Consider the following 17657-nt stretch of genomic DNA (forward strand, 5'->3'; position numbering starts at 1 on the left):
CTCAGGTGCCCCTTTATTTTTATTTTTTTGAGGGGGGGAGGGGCAGAAAGAGAGGGAGAAAGGGAATCCTAAGCAGACTCCTTGCCCAGTGGGGAGGCTGAAGAAGGGCTCCATCTCACCACCTCAGGATTATGACCTGAGAGGAAATCAAGAGTGGGACGCTTAACTGACAGAGCCCCTCAGGGGCCCGTACTTGATTTTTTAAAAAGATTTTACTTTTAAGTAATCTTTACACCCAACGTGGGGCTCAAACTTACCCCAAGATCAAGAATCACATGCTCTACCCACTGAGCCAGCCAGGTACCCCTATAACTTTTTTAAAATGTTTATTTATTTTTGAGAGAGAGAGGGAAGGGCAGAGAGGGAGGGAGACACAGAATTCAAAGCAAGCTCCAGCCTCTGAGCTGTCAGCACAGAGCCTGACGTGGGGCTCGAACCCACCAACCGTGAGATCATGACCTGAGCGGAAGTCAGACATTTAACCGACTGAGCCACCCAGGTGCTCCTTTTTTAAAAAACATTTTTTAAATGTCAGGCACCCCTATAACTTGATGTTCTGACAAATTTATACATTGTGAAAAGATCACGACCATCAAGCTAATTAACATAACCAACACTTAGGTATCCCCCCCTTTTCTAATGTTCTCTACTTTGCTTTTAGGAAAAGCCTGCATTAGTGCCTGTTTTCCCTAACCAAAAGAAATTCAAAGAGGATTCTGGCTTTTATGGAAAAAGGTGAAAAGTGAAAACAACATTCAACATTTGTTTTGCAGGGAGGCCTTACAGAGGTAGCGTGTACCCCAAGCAGCAAGGATGGCCCTGTCAAGCTCCTTCTCTGGGAACTACACTTAGCATCTCAACGCCAAGTTGGCCAGAGCTTTGAACAGTGTCTGTGAGCATCTGTGCTTTATCTCGATTTATTTTGCGCATCCATTAGCAAGATGTGTTCTAAGGTATCAGGAAAGTCTTAAGAGAGTATATAGCCTTCAGGTTTGAGAATGCTCAAAAGTTTTTCATCTGAATTCCTGGTAATCACTTCTTTTAATGCCATTTCATTTACAAAAGATTCCATAGGAATGCTCTACTTTGATGCAGTGGAGGAAACCTGCACCATACCGTCTGTGTGTGTGTGTGCGTGTGCGTGTGTGTGTGTGTGTGCGTGCGTGTGTGTGTGTGTGTGTTATGCTGTTTGTGCATGGTGAGGCAACTATTGCTTTTTGACTTTGTGAGTTTTGAGATTGTGTGACAAATTTCCTTGACATAATAGTCTAGAAATAAACTACTTATGAGTGATCAGGTAAATGTTAACTCCATGTAAATCCAAATATAATGATCGTCATTCTATAAAACAAAGCTGTTTCCTTTTCCCAGTGGGTGATCATAATAAGCCCCCTTTGTCTTATATGAACACACTGCTGTGGCATTCTGTGCCTATTTGCCTTATCATCATTGATAGCTTTCCCATGTAAACGTATGGAAATGCCTACCTTGGTTAACTTTTCTTATGGGATTGAGTCATCAAAAACAGGAATTTTGCTGTATTTTCATGTTAGCAAGCACTGAGAAGAGATGAGATTTTAGTTATTTTGTTTTTAAAAGCATTTTTTTTTCAACGTTTATTTATTTTTGGGACAGAGAGAGACAGAGCATGAACGGGGGAGGGGCAGAGAGAGAGGGAGACACAGAATCTGAAACAGGCTCCAGGCTCTGAGCCATCAGTCCAAAGCCTGACGCGGGGCTCGAACTCATGGGCCGCGAGATCGTGACCTGGCTGAAGTCGGACGCTTAACCGACTGCGCCACCCAGGCGCCCCAGATTTTAGTTATTTTGTAGTTTTTTGGTAGCAATATCCATTGACTCCGTGTGTTTCAGACCCATTTGATGGACCTCCCTAGAATTGCTTGGCCTGTGTGCCTTCCCGACGCTCCTCTGCTTGTTCAATAGGCAACCTGGCCACCACTATTGTTAGTGCCTTGTCTTCTAAAACTGCTGGAGGTTCTAAAACTTTCTTAGTTCTGGCCTAGGACTCCCCGCATTGGGAGTCATAGCAGTTCCAGTAGCCAGACCTCATCCTGCCATACTCACGGAGACTCTGGCTTGTCCCATCACTTGTGGACCCAGATGCATCACTACATCTTGGGGCATCAGATTTGGCTTACTAGGCAGATGGCCAGTGGAGCTGGTTAACAAGAAGTGTTTTTCTCTCACTTTAACCAGTGAGAGATTGGGACTAACAGGCAGTTCCATGCTCCCTGCCTGGAAGATGTCTCCCATCATTCAATGGCTGGGTTTTCTTATTATGCTGTGGTCAATTCACCGTCGATCATGTTTTACCTGCTTTTCTTTCTTCTCTGCCTCACTTCTTCTTTTCCCTCACTTTTAATACCCTGGCGTTATACCTCCCAATAAAGCCTTGCGTCATAACATTTGCCTTAGCACTGTTTCTAGGGATACTCATATTCCAGAAATGTGATGGAGATGGCAATGAATGGTGGCATCATCATTTGATATTTCAGCCCATTTTTTTCAGAAGAGAATGCAGCATAGGAAGGAAAGGAGAGTATAGTCAGTATACTGACTGAATCGCCTCGGCTGGATTCCCTTTGTGAGGAACAGTCCGTATGCATATAGTTGAGCATAGTAGAAGTTACACAACTTATAAAGGAGTAAATTCAGACAGTTCAGGTTTTTAAAGCAATTCTAGCAGTGCTTTGTTGATGTGGTTATATCCAGTTCTAAAGAAAAAGTAAGTTTTACACTTTATTGTTTACAGTCTCCAGTTATATGACAGTTAATCTTAGGAAAGAGCTTAAATGGTTCTTCAGAAGAGAGACGAGTTAGGCTGAGTCATAACTAACTGCTTCAGTTCACATTTAAAATTGGTGCCTTGGGATGCCTAGGTGGCTCAGTCAGTTAAGCGTCTCACTTAGGCTCAGGTCAGGATCTCAACGTTTGTGAGTTGGCGCACCGATTAAGGCTCTGTGCTGACAACTCTGAGCCTGGAGCCTGCTTCAGATTCTGTGTCTCCCTCTCTTTCTGCCCTTCCTCTGCTCAAGCTCTCTCTCTCTCTCAAAACATAAATACATACGTACATATATACATACATAATTTAAATTTAAATTTAAATTTAAATTTAAAAAATAGGTGTTTAAGGGGAGCCTGGCTGACTCATTCAGTAAAGCATGCACAACTCTTGTCCCAGGGTTGGGACTCCAAGCCCCATGCTGGGCATAAAGCTCACTTAAATAAATAAATAATGTTCTTTTAAAAAAAAAATTGGGGGGGCATCTGGGTGGCTCAGTCGGTTAAGTGTCCAACTCTTCATTTCGGCTCAGGTCATGATCACGGTTGCGTGAGTTCAAGCCCCACATCAGGCTCTGCACTGACTGCATGGAGCCTGCTTGGGTTTCTCTCTCTCTTAATCTCTCTGCCCGTCCCCCGCTCATGCTCTTTCTCTCACAAAATAAATGAACCTTAAAAAATTGTTTAAAAAAGAGAATGTTCTTTAAAATAATAAATAAGTAAAATTGGTGTTTAAAATGTGCCCAGGCATCATTTCACATGTGGTGCTACAGTGAGAAATCAGCACAATTCTGCATATGTTTTTTGCATCTTCTCACAACCCTGGACTGAAGAGTAGAGAAAATGGATGGTTGAGTTTATCGAGGCCTGGGAATACCTTCCCCCTCCCCACTTTTTTTAAGCTTCTTTTTTTTTTTTAATTTTTTTTTTAACGTTTATTTTATTTTTGAGACAGAGAGAGACAGAGCATGAACGGGGGAGGGGCAGAGAGAGAGGGAGACACAGAATCGGAAGCAGGCTCCAGGCTCTGAGCCATCAGCCCAGAGCCCGACGTGGGACTCGAACTCATGGACCGTGAGATCGTGACCTGAGCTGAAGTCGGACGCTTAACCGACTGAGCCACCCAGGCGCCCCTAAGCTTCTTTAATCTTACCTATCACTCAAGTCTTCAATACTTTTCTACCCCTCAACTTTCTACCACACCGCAGGAGCACTTAGATTTCCTGCTTCTTCCTTATTGGAAAGAAATCCCAAAAGAAAAAAACCTCAAAGAAATGGAAGAACAACAGCTATTCTGTTTAATTTATCTGCTATGGACAACACCCCTCCCCCTTCCCAAATCTCGGCATATTCAGAGCCCTGCAGCTGGCAGATGGGGTTCCAGATATTTGGTGGAATGGTAGGAGAGAAGAGAGGAAGGGGGAGAAAGAAAAGCCCAGCATCTGTCCTTAGGTGGGGCTAAACACACCAGCTGGAGACCTCCCCACTACACATCTTAGGCTAGAAAGACCTCCTCAGCTCCCTCGGTTCAGCAAACATTTATTCATTGCTTACCATATACCAGACCATGTGCTGAAAAGTGAGTAAGAGTTTCTGCCCTTGATGAGCTTATGGTCTAGTAGGAAAGTTGCAAGCATGACAGATCATTTCAATCTAAAATGTGTAGATTGTGCTGTGGGAGGCTGGGGCAGGGGTGGTTCATCCCCCTTAGGGAAGGCGTCCTAGAGAAGATGGAGGAGTTGCCCCTTTTGAGTCTGTCTTTCAGGGACTGAATACAACCTGGCTCCCTATAGACTCAACCTGTCTGGCTTTATCCCTTGTCAATTTCTACCTAGCCCTCCTCAATTTACTGTGCAAGCATTCACACTCAGCTCTCACTAATTTCTACCACTGCATGTTTACACAGCTAGGCTTTCTGTCTGGATGTTCTTTTTCCATTTACAAATCTAGAAAACCTCTATTCATCACTGAATACCAACCTCAAAATCACTTAAAAATATTTTATTTTATTTTTAAGTTTATTTATTTACTTTGAGAGAGAGAGAGAGAGTGAGTGGGGTAGGGGCAGAGAAAGAAGGAGAGATAGAGAGGATCCCAAGCAGGCTCTACACTGTCAGCATGCGGAACGCGATGTGGGGCTCGAACCCGTGAACGTTGAGTTCGTGACCTGAGCCGACATGCTGAACTGACTGGGCTACCCAGGCGCCCCAGAGTCACTTCTGTGAAGCTTTCCTGAAGCTCTTTGGCAGAGTTGCCTCCTTCCTCTTTTCTGCTCCTAGCCTACTATTTATACTTCTATATTTACCACAGTGTACTCCTAAGATAATCTTTACTACAGTTTTCCTGTATAAATATCTGTTTTCTGTATAAATATCTGTTTCCCCATTAGACTGCGAGCTCTTAGGACAGAAGTCATTCATCTTTGTTTCCCCAGGGACTAGCATCTCCAATGACCCTTAGCCCTGTAACTTAGTATTTGATGGATGAATGATTATTTTTAATATACTAAGGAAACACCTTAGTAGATGGAGTTGTTCACTATGCTGTTCATGCTGAATACAACATTTGAAGCATATGTTAACATAGTAAATAGGCCTCTGTGACAATCTCTGAGAAGATTTGGAGGGGTCCAGGACAGAGCCCTGACTTAGAAGATGCTGCCAGCTATTCAACAGAATAGCTGTTGTTCTTTCAGGTCTGTTGTGTTTGCCTGGCTACCATCTCAATGTACGTCACGGATTGTTGAGTGCTTTATAGATGATTGAGTCAGGAAAATTTGCTTTGTTTAAAGTTTTATTTGGGTTAGTTGTTCATTTATTAATTAATCAGATACTTATTCAGTGCCTATTATGTTATTTAAAAAATGTTTATTTATTTTGAGAGAGAGAGAGAGAGAGAGAGCTTGAGCAGAGGAGGGACAGAGAGAGAGAGAGAGAGAGAGAGAGAGAGAGAGAATCCTAAGCAGGCTCCACATTGTCAGTGCAGAGTCCGACTAGGGGCTCAATTCCAAGAACCTTGAGATCATGACCTGAGCCTGTCTCAAGAGTTGGATGCTTAACTGACTGAGCCACCCGGATGCCCCCAGTACCTATTATGTTATCGAGTGCTATTCTAGATGCTTGAATACATGGTGATCAATTATAACATGTATGGCTGAAGGGTCTATGGAGAACACACTATGACAGCCGTTCTCAAAGCTTCTCTTTATTTAGATCAACATCACTTGGGAACTTATTAGGGAGGCAAATTCTTGGACCTCAAGTTCTAAGACCTACTTCCAGACCAACTGAATCCGAAACTCAGGCAGGGAGTGGGTTGGGTTGTGGGAGTTAGCAATCTTGCTTAATAAGCCCTCTCCTTGATTCTGACACCAAGAATCATGGCTGAGGTGAGCCCAAGCCAACGCTAGAGAGACCACCTCTGTCCATAGCTTCTGACGGGTCCTGCACATCTGCCCTTCCAACAGTGCTCTGCCCTGGGAAATGAGCATGTGTGAACAGCATCAGCGCTGGTCATGCCCTTGGCTTTTGGTTGGGCTCAGTCAGTGGGGAAGAGAGGAGAAGAGCAAGGACCTGTTATTTATAATCCTGGCTTCTTCCCTGCTATGTTATTCCAGGCCAGCTGTGCCCCTCAAGTCAAAGCCATGTACCTCCTAAGGACAGCTCCTCTGCAGCTTTTTCCAGCCTCTGGTAAATAAACTTTGTTCATAAGCCCTCCATGAACTCTCCTGAATGTCTTTTCTCTTCTCTATTAGAACTCCACCATTCAGGTCAGGTGTTAACCTCTCATGTCTGATCTTCTGTGGTCCAGGACCTACCTCTTCATTTGGCACAGTGGACACAAGTGCCTACAGCAGTAATTTTGGGGGCCCATGAAAATGTTTAAAAGTTTTTTTTTAATTATTTTTTAAATGTTTCTTTCTTTCTTTTTTTTTAAATTTTTTTAACGTTTATTTATTTTTGAGACAGAGAGAGACAGAGCATGAACGGGGGAGGGGCAGAGAGAGAGGGAGACACAGAATTGGAAGCAGGCTCCAGGCTCCAAGCCATCAGCCCAGAGCCCGATGCGGGGCTCGAACTCATGGACCGCAAGATCGTGACCTGAGCTGAAGTCGGACGCTTAACCGACTGAGCCACCCAGGTGCCCCTGTTTATTTCTTTTTGAGAGAGACAGTGTTAGCAGGGGAGGGGCAGAGAGAGAGGGAGACAGAAGATCTGAAGTGGGCCCTGCACTGACAGCAGGGAGCCCGACGCGGGGCTCGAACTCACGAACCGTGAGATCGTGATCTGAAACGAAGTTGGATGCTTAACCGACTGAGCCACCCAGATAGCCCTAAATTGTTTTTTAAACCAGAAATGAAAAATTGATATAATCCAGGATGAATTATATTTTTCCTTATATTGATGCAATTTAAAATTGAATTTGAAACTTTTTTTTTTTTTAATTGGAGGAAGAGTGCCACAAAGACAAAGGTGCCTCAGGCCCACGAATGTCATAATGTGGCCCTGCTGTAGTCTCTTGCTAATTGATTTTCTTACCTTCATATCCTCTACCCCCAACTAGTCCACTCCCCAGAACAATCTACATGCGTCAGCGCATGCGCCTGCGTGTGTGTGAGCACACACTCCCACACACACACTTACAGACATGCACGTATATTTGCCCCTCCACACTAGTTCTCTGCTTTTCTTCAGTTTCTCTTTCCTTGTCTGGGAGGCAGGGGGAGGCTGACCTCTGTGAACTACATTATTCAGGCTTCCTTGTCGGGCCTTGCTTCTCTTTGGGAACTATGAATAGGAGGCATCAGTGGGAGATCACAGGGCCAGAGGAGGGAGAAGTCAGGGTGTTTACTCTCCTGGCACCCTCTCTGCTTCTGGCAGTGGCTGCCCTACTCTACCTAAGGCCACAGCTTCTGCTGCTGAGCCCCTCCCATGCTACAGCTCTTTCCAGCTTCCCACAACCCACACCCGCTCCCTGCCCCTGCTCTTTCAACTCTAGAACAGGTCTTGGCTCTCCACTGTTAGAGCCCAGTGGCCCCTCGCCATGCCATCCCTTGTTGGCTTCCCTTCACCCTTTGTTAATAGCCTTTGTAAATAGTTTCTTCATTAGCATGCGTTGATAGTAGAGAAACATGACAAGTTTTGATTTGTTCATTTGCCACGATATCACAAACATTTCCTGAGGTTTCTGCAAAGTCTGCATAATGATGCTTTATGACGACACAATATTCTACCTTAAGACGTACAAGAATTTGGGGCCTCTGGGTGGCTCAGTCGGTTGAGCACCAACTTCGGCTCAGGTGTTGATCTCGTGGTTCATGAGTTCGAGCCCTGCGTCGGGCTCTGTGCTGAGAGCTCAGAGCCTGGAGCCTGTTTTGGATTCTGTGTCTTCCTCTTTCTCTCTTTTCCCCTCCCCCACTCACACTCTGTCTCTGTCTCTCTCTCAAAACTAAAATAAACATTAAAAAGATTCTTAAAAAGATGTATACAAGAGTTTTGGGGTGCCTGGCTGGCTCCATCAGTTAAGCATCTGACTTGGGCTCAGGTCATGGTCTCATGGTTCGTGAGCTTGAGCCCCACGTCTTGCTCTGTGCTATTGTTGCAGACCGTGCTTGGGATTCACTCTCTCTCTCTCCTCTCTCTGCCCCTCTCCTCCCTCACCCCCCTCTCAAAATAAATAAATAAACTTAAAAAAAAAGATGTAGAAGAATCTACTCTCTGGAGCGCCTGGGTGGCTTAGTCGGTTAAGTGGCCGACTTCTGCTCAGGTCATGATCTCAGGGTCCGTGGTTCAAGCCCCGTGTCGGTCTCTGTGCTGACAGCTCGGAGCCTGGAGCCTGCTTCAGATTCTGTGTCTCCCTCTCTCTCTGCCCCTCCCCTGTTCATGCTCTGTCTCTCTCTGTCTCAAAAATAAATAAATGTTAAAAAAAAAATTAAAAAAAAGAAGAGTCTAATCTCTTAGTATATTCTCCCTTTGCTCTCCTTCTGCTTGACTTGCTTTTCCTTTTCATGTCCTTTCTTTATTTCCATTGCAGACAGACAAAATAAACATTCTCAAGGTGCAGATTTTTACTGCATGTGAACTTTTATTTCATTCATGTTTTTTTCCCCCTCGAGATTTCTGATGCTGCCTTTTTCTGAATGTGTCTGCAGGTAAATAGCTTTGCTCATTCTACTTGGAATGTAGTTAACGCTCAGCTCAGCTGTCAACAGACGTGTGTTTAAACTATTCTGTCCACTTGAAATACTCTCTTCTTCACAGTTTTTCAAATGTCAGTTTTTCTTCCCTACTTAAGTTAAAGATGTTATTCTCTCTTTTGAATTAACCTATTCAAATGATTGGTTTGGTAGTTAGTGATTTTTATTGTTATATTTTTTAATGTTTTTATTTATTTTTGAGGCAGAGAGAGACAGAGTATGAGCAGGGGAGGGGCAGGGAGGGAGGGAGACGCAGAATCCGAAGCAGGCTCCAGGCTCTGAGCTGTCAGCCCAGAGCCTGACACGGGCTCGAACTCACGGACCGTGAGATCATGACCTGAGCTGAAGTCAGATGCTTAACTGACTGAGCCACCCAGGTGCCCCTTTTATTGTTCATTTGAAATGTAATTAAAATCTTTTAAGTTATTTAACTTGGTTATTTAACTTTAAATATGGTACTATCATTTCTTTTCCGAAGTTGATGATTAATTTCTTGATTGACATGAATTATTTTCTTGGATCACTTTATGTCTCCTGTAGGGACATTCCTGCAGTAATTGCTTAATGACCATATGTTGATTTGAAAAGTATTGGAGTTCCATATATAAAACATTGACTTTCAGAATCCTATGTAGGTTCAAGTGTAATTAAAGTTGAGTTCTTAATCCATCTCTCTGACTACAAACTGTAACTTCATCACAGGGTGCTCAGATTTCCAATATTGTTTGGGGATCTTATTGTTCTTACATGTTGCTAGGAGGGAAAATGCCTTAAATAAAAGTGTTTACGTCTCTCTAAGCACAAGTGGAGCTCATGCCTAAGAAGTGCCTGAACTGTGTAGAGAAGGAAGAGTCAGGTAGTAATATGCGTTGTAGTAGTAACTCACTTCTGATTAGTAATAACAGAGATTCTCAGTCATCCTGTGACATATTGCCCTGTTTTCTTTCGCCATAACATGTATCACCTCCAATTATATTAATTTGATTATTTGTAATTATAATAAAACTTTCCCCACCCCAGCTAAGATATACCATGAGAGTGAGGACTTTTTTGTTGTTCTTGCATTCTGTACTGTACCCCTAGTCCTAGAATAGGTCTGGCATAGAGTAGGCACTCAATAAATGTTTGCGGAGTAAATGAATGAATGAACATTTGTTAGTATTTTGCAGTTTTCCAGATGGTGCTATAAATGCTCTGTACTGCATCTCACTTAAGCCTCACAACACGCTTTTAAATAGGTACTGTCCTTTTTTTTTTTTAATTTTTTTTTTTAACGTTTATTTATTTTTGGGACAGAGAGATACAGAGCATGAACGGGGGAGGGGCAGAGAGAGGGAGACACAGAATCAGAAGCAGGCTCCAGGCTCTGAGCCATCAGCCCAGAGCCCGACGGGGGGCTCGAACTCACAGACCGCGAGATGGTGACCTGAGCTGAAGTCGGATGCTTAACCGACTGAGCCACCCAGGCGCCCCGGTACTGTCCTTTTTTACAGAGGAGGAAACTAAGGCTTGGAGGAGTTAAAGGAGTCCCATGGTCCCAAATCTAGTAACTGGGGGAAATGGTACTTAAATCCAGGCAGTCTGGCCTAGAGACCATAGCTTTAGCCACTATGTTAAATTTTATTCAGTCAAATATTGTGAAATAACCACAACTACCATTTGTTAAAATGTATAAATTACTGTCACGTGTATTTCCTCTTTTGATAGCATTCAGTGATCCTGAGCTAATATTTTCATTATCCCTACTTTACAGATACGAATACTAAGACATGATTTGTCAAAGTTCACAGTACCATTAAGTGGTTGCCCTGGGAATTAAACTCAGATCTTCTGAGTTCAAACCCCATCTCTCTCCCACCTCCTTCTCCTGTCATCCACCGTGCTGCAGCTTAAGTGTGGCCAGAGACCCCAATTTATGGCTTTAGACATACATAAAAATGAATTCTATTTAATTAGTCACTAATAAAACCATTGTATTAGTACTCAGCAAAAAATAATTTTATTTTAATATTGACTAGTTTTATTTTAGTAGTTACTAAGTTGTTACTAATGAAAAATTACACAGGGGTGCCTGAGTGGCTCAGTCCGTTAAGCGTCTGACTTGGATTCAGGTATGAGATCTCTCGGTCCATGAGTTTGAGCCCCGTGTTGGGCTCTGGGCTGACAGCTCAGAGCCTGCAGCCTGCTTCGGATTCCATGTCTCCCTCTCTCTCTGTCCCTCCCCCACTCATACTCTGTCTCTCTTTCTCAAAATAAGTAAACCTTAAAAAAAATCTTTTTTAATCACACAGAAGTTCTAAACTTGGAGGTGATGGCAAATGGCTCCCAGTTGCATTTTCTGGACAACAGTAAAAATTACAAACAATTAGGAGTCCTTACGTGAATGGAAAGAAGAGAAAGGAGTAGCGATAGATAAAAGTAACTAACATTGAAGAGATCAATAGGCCCCATGAGTCACTGAGGAATGGCGGGGGTGGGATCGAGACACTTGGAGCAAAGTGCAGGAGGGTGGTCAGTGGCAGGGGTGACAGGGGGAAGGGTGGCAAGAAAAGATGGCACAGATTTCACAACTTTGAAGTTGGAGGGTGATGCGGGGGGCCGTTGATTTAGTAGTGAAGTGAGGAACATGTCAACCTTCTCTTCAGGGCGATGGATGAAGAGGCACGCTCCACTTGTGGAAGGCACAAAAGGAACATTGCACTTTATGCCCAGTAAGAAGGTGGAGTAATCATTCGTGATTACAGTGGAAAATACAGAATAATTCACTTTATGAGAGAAGATCTGAAAACTACTTGGAAATCTCAGGGGCCAGTAACTGAATATGATTTAACATAGAAGTATTAGCATTAAATAGAAAGATACCGTGCTTTAACATAGTCAGGAGGCATTGCTATTGTCCACTCAAAACTTTTACTTTTCATAAAGCTTTTATAGTTCATACCGTGCGCTGGCCAATTTAATGTTCCAATGAATCCAAGACTCATTTTAAAGCATGCGAACCTGCCCACCTACCTCCCCAATCTGCAGAGATTTCTCTTTTTTTATGAACATGTCGAACACTTACTTTTCTATACCACTCACTTGGAATCTATCACACTTAGACTTTTGATGATGGTCTGACTTCATATGCATACATGCATGTAGTCTAATGGTGACTAATGGTAGACTTACGAGGTGACTATGTTTATTGAATTGTATTCAGTATTGTTCTTGAATAGGTTTATTCATAGGCACCTGTCTTCATGAGTACCTACTGTGTGCTTTTTCCTAGATCCACAGCGCTTACTTAGTTTGGGGCCTGACGGGATTGTTATTTTGGCTTAGGCTGTTGTTTTCTTCCTAGCCAGCAACAGTTGCAATGAAAACCATGTGGTACTATTTATGGAAGTTGTGAATCGTGATGAAATGCAATGAATGTCTCTTTAGGTGAGAAATTTGATAAAGACTGGGTTTTGAGGAAGCATCTCCTCCCCCAAGGAGTGGGCTTCCTTTCAGAGGAGATCCCCTTCCATAGCTGCCCAGGTTGCTAAGGCAAACCTTTGCATATACAAATTTGGGTCAATGTGTTGACAGGATGTCAGATTTGTGTAGCTAATGCAGCTTCAGCATGAATACTGAGCTTTATGCCACTCCATTGATGCCCAAATGAATCTGTAGGTGCCTATTTGTGCCTGAGGCTACTGGGGTAGAAAATAGAAGCCCTTGTGAAAACCTGACCCAGGTCCACAGCTTACACTTGACCAGTAGTAATTGGCTTGCAGCAACATCTGAAAAGTAAATTCAAAGCAATCTGAATGGCAGACCGCTGACATCTTTCCATCAAATCGTCTGTAATTTCTCGTTGGAGTTATTTTGCCTCACAGACTTATCCGTGAGTGTTCCAGGAATCTTCATCATGGCATGGATCCACAAAGAGTTGCAAAAGAATTTATGTAATCAGCTGATTTGGAGGGACTGAGTTTTCTGTATTACGAAAGACCTAAAATATCAGTTAGTTCCTGAAACGTAAATCGCAGTGAGGACAATGGTAAATGTGACAATTCTTTTTTTCTTTTCGTTTTCTTTCTTTCTTTCTTTCTTTCCTTCTTTCCTTCTTTCTTTCTCTTTCTTTCTTTCCTTCTTTCTTTCCTTGTTTCATTCCCTTTCTTTCTTTTCTTTCTTTCTTTCTTTCTTTCTTTTTAAATAAAAAGTACTCTTTGAAATGACATGTCAGGGTCATGAAAATTTTGAGACTGATCACAGTAAACTGAAGACAACTTTTATAGTCTTTGAGAGATGGAAGTGTGAATTAAACAGCATTCACTAAAAGCCTTCTTTTTAACTTCTTAATTCTCTACTATCATTGTATTACCTAATGCTTCTACTTGTGAGCATTTCTGCAAACATATACAACAATTGATGTGATCATTGATCACAATAATAATTTGTCAGTGAAAGACCTTTCTATTTATCAAAGAAAGAATCATTTGGACACAATCTAGTTTTTATTTGTTTTTTGCTTTTCATTATCATTTTATGAGAATTGACAATCTATTAGAAAGCCATTAGCTAGATTATTTAAGCAGAAGACCTTATCTTCCAATCATTCAGATGATATAATTTATTTTCTTTGCTTTAGTAGAGCACATAGCATATTTGATACCTGGAGCAGATCACTTGTTCATACTTTTCTTGTCTTACACAACAAGATTATGTTTTGTAAAAATTATGAAATGAAGCAAATAATAATAATGTCCAGAAAAGAAATGAAGACACTGAATATTTTTTATCATACTTTGTGTTTATAGTTGTACAAGTAAAGGAAAAATGATTATGAATACAATAGAGATTACAATACAAAAATGAAAAATGGATTAATAGTTTTATGTATCTTTTTAATAATTTTTTTAAAAAGTTTCTATTTATTTAAGTGATCCCTACACCCAACATGGGGCTCGAACTCACGACCCCGAGATCAAGAGCTGTGTGTTCCTCCTACTGAGCCAGCCAGCCGCCCCTGGATTAATAGTTTTAAAACACATTAATGCATTTTTTGACAAAAGAGGAAATATTGTACTTACGTATTTGTCTGTGGCAGTAACAAACATGTGAGGCTGAGTCTGTGTGGGTCCGGGACAGTGCACCTGGTAGTTTGCCAAATTAACTTCCATGGAACATGCAGTGATTATAAGGCCTAAGAAACAAAAATGTGGGGCGCCTGGGTGGCTCAGTCGGTTAAGCGTCTGACTTCGGTTCAGGTCATGATCTTGCGGTCCGTGAGTTCAAGCCCCGCGTCGGTCTCTGTGCTGACAGCTCAGAGCCTGGAACCTGTTTCAGATTCTGTGTCTCCTCTCTCTCTGACCCTCCCCCGTTCATGCTGTCTCTCCCTGTCTCAAAAATAAATAAACATTAAAAAAAATTAAAAAAAAAAACAGAAACAAAAATGTGCTAACTTGAAATGTACACATAACATAATTAAAAGTTGACAGTAACCTCAGAAATTGCTTAGAACTTAAGACAAACAGGATTTTTGCAGAGAGAAGCATTTTACTCCTGATATCATTTGGAACGGGCAGTGCATGATGACACTGAAAGGCAGATGAGATTTCAGTTGGTTTTGACACTGGGTTTGCACTCTGTGTAGACTGTGCATTAGGGGCCACCGCTTCCACCCCTTCTCACCCCCACCCCCCTGCCTCCACCCCCTCCTTGCCCTTGGTCACCTCTGCTTTGCTTTGTAAACTTGTATTTCTATTTTCTCCTGGCGTACTTTGGAGTGTAGCTTTCGGAAATAATCTTTTGCAGCGCATTTCTTTTTTTCTACCATGCCTCCTCTCAGTATATCAGAAATCTTACTTTTGTTTAGTATTTCTGAATTATTAATTGTCACTCAGAACGCTGTATACTGTTTGATGAGACCTAGACCTATAGATAAATACTGATTTGTATTTAGCATGTATTTGTACATTAGTTTAAAAGGAATAATGCTTTTTTTTTAATAAGAAAGAAAGAGATTAAATAGAAGAACGTGGAAACATTCCCAGCCATTTTGTATGTGTGTGTTTGTATTTGCCATCTATAGAAACCAACTTATCACATCTTATCTCTTTCATGGAGGCATAAAGTAAGAATCCTTCACAAGAGAGCTCTCTTCCTCTCATCTCTTCATCCGAGTATATGAGTATGCATGGATATTTTTTCATACATTTATCAAGTTGTTTTTCCCTAGCTGGTACCCCAAACAGTGCCCAGGCAGCATTATCCTATGCATGAGCCTGTTTTTATTTGACACTATTGTATTTTTCCCCCTCTCTAAAATTAATTCCTCTATAGTGTCTGAATAGCTTTTTTTTTTTTTTTTATCAATTAGCTTTCTCTAGGAAAATCTTTTCCCTTCTAATATAGAATAATGATTTTTTTTCTTCTGTCAAGGGGGTTATTAATAAATGCCACCAGTGGGGTTAGAACATTCTCTGGTGTTTGCTTTAGGGGAACAAGGGGATTGTCGGAAATCCTAGCCAAACTGAACCATAATTAGAGAGAAAATGTTAGCAATTAGAACTATACATTAGGCTTTAATTTACTACCATGGAAAAGTCAAGGGTGGCATTTTTATTCCATTTTTAGGTGCAGCCAGATGGATTGCTCATTACAAGATAATTTCCGCCGACCCTCTGCATTTCTCAGAGTAACAAAGCCGCTGAGAACACTGTGTAGCAACTTGCTCAGATTTTATTTTATTTTTTGTGGGGGTGGTGAGCGGGGGAGGGGGGCTGTTGAGCCATCATCAATTTCCTATAGTTATTGACAGAGTTGGGAATCTTTTCACATGTGGAATAATTTTAGGCCAAGAAAACAGAACGCTAACGCATTAATATCATTCACTTTTCTATCCTCACCTTAACAATCTCCATGTTAAAAAAAAATAAAGTCTCCTTTTCGGTGTTTCTACCTTTAATTTTTCCTAATGACCAAAATAAACATTTTAACTTAATGATTAAAAAAAAAAAAAAAAGATGGTAGCTCCCGTCAAATTCCAGTCTAATTTCTCCAAAGCTTCCAGGTCCACCCAGTGCATTATTCTTGAACATGTGGGGTATCTGTCATCATTCTTTTCCTTTTTAACTCACACTCAGATGGCATTTTCTTATTAACTCTCCTATCCATTTTTCTTTTCCATCAACTGAATTTGGGGCCAAGATGTTAATGACCATTGAAAATAAATGTATTTAGAGCACCTGGGTGGCTCAGTCGGTTAAGCATCTGACTCTTGATTTTGGCTCAGGTCATGATCTCACAGTTCATTGAGTTTGAACTCTGTGTCTGGCTCTGGCTGACAGTGCAGAGCCTGCTTGGGATTCTTCCTTTCCCTCTCTCTCTGCCTCTTTCCTGCTCTCTCTCTCAAAATAAATAAATAAACTGTAAAAAATAAAATAAATGTATTTTTTTTTGAGCTTAACAATGTTTTCATGAGAAAAAAATCTATCTTTTGTTACTTTAAATTTGTTTTTTTTAATATATTTTTTTTAACGTTTATTTATTTTTGAGACAGAGAGAGACAGAGCATGAATGGGGGAGGGGCAGAGAGAGGGAGACACAGAGTCTGAAGCAGGCTCCAGGCTCTGAGCAGTCAGTACAGAGCCCTACGCGGGGGCTCGAACTCCTGGACTGCGAGATCATGACCTGAACTGAAGTGGGACGCTTAACCGACTGAGCCACCCAGGCGCCCCAGTCTTTTAGTTACTTTATATTATAATGAGTCAAAATCAGTTTCCTTTGGTTTTAAAAATATAGTTGTAGATACTTTTATTGTTATTTTATTTTGCTTTTATTGTGGTCAAATATATATAACTATATAGAACATAAAACTTAACCACATTGGCCACTTTTAAGTGTATCGTTCGGTGGTGTTAATATATTCACATTGATGTGAATCACTATCATCCATCTTGGGGAATTTTCATCTTCCCGAGCCGAAACCACATTCATTAAATAATAATTCTCCCTTCTCCTCTCCCCCAGCCTTTGGCGACTACAATTCTACTTTCTGTCTCTATGAATTTGAGCACTCTGTACCCCATTTAAGTGGAATTGTACAATATGGGGCCTTTTGTGTCTGATACTCAGCGTCATTTCTCTAAGCTTCATCCATGTTGTGTGTATGAGAATTTCCTTCCTTTTTAAGACCAGATAATATTCCACTGTATGTACATACATACCTTTATTTTATATAATTTATCCACATTCCCTAAAGAGTTCCCTCCACACTCAAGTCTTATTGAGTTGACATCAACAGACAAAACTCTGGTTCCGCCACAGGTAAGGTAGTGGGTAAGAAGGGTTGGTGAGTTTTGCCCCATGACAAAGCGTCAGGCATTTTGGACAATAAGCACTTGAGGTAAAAAATTGAGGTAGCCTCAATTTTCTCTTTAAGCTAAGAATCAGAAGAATGAGAAATATTTTCCTTTCATTCTGTATTCTTCCAGATTTCAGCTCATTTTCCGTGATTCTTATGGAAAACGTTGGCACAAAAACCCCATACTTTTGTCAACTGAAAATTCTACAGTTCTGTAGCCGTGTGACAGAAAGCATTTTTTTTTCTCATAAAAATCCGTATTATGTAAACAAAACAAAACATTACTGAACTCTTGATTTTTAAATGTTTTGGTGGCAAGTTTAT

At 41.4% G+C, this 17657-nt stretch overlaps 1 long non-coding RNA gene across 7 annotated transcripts in view; it reads left to right on the plus strand.

Moving 5' to 3' along the window:
• The window catches only part of LOC125167637 (uncharacterized), a 232336-nt gene that overhangs the window by 110026 nt on the left and 104653 nt on the right, over positions 1 to 17657 (plus strand). Inside the window, exon 3 of one of the 7 annotated variants that reach the window (XR_007152864.1) lies at positions 774 to 892. The exons of the other annotated variants lie outside the window; for them this stretch is intronic. This is a non-coding gene — a long non-coding RNA (uncharacterized LOC125167637). The remainder of the gene's footprint in view (positions 1 to 773; positions 893 to 17657) is intronic. 7 annotated transcript variants of the gene reach the window in all.

Source organism: Prionailurus viverrinus, chromosome B3, assembly GCF_022837055.1.
Source record: "Prionailurus viverrinus isolate Anna chromosome B3, UM_Priviv_1.0, whole genome shotgun sequence".
In the NCBI taxonomy this organism is placed as follows: domain Eukaryota; kingdom Metazoa; phylum Chordata; class Mammalia; order Carnivora; family Felidae; genus Prionailurus; species Prionailurus viverrinus.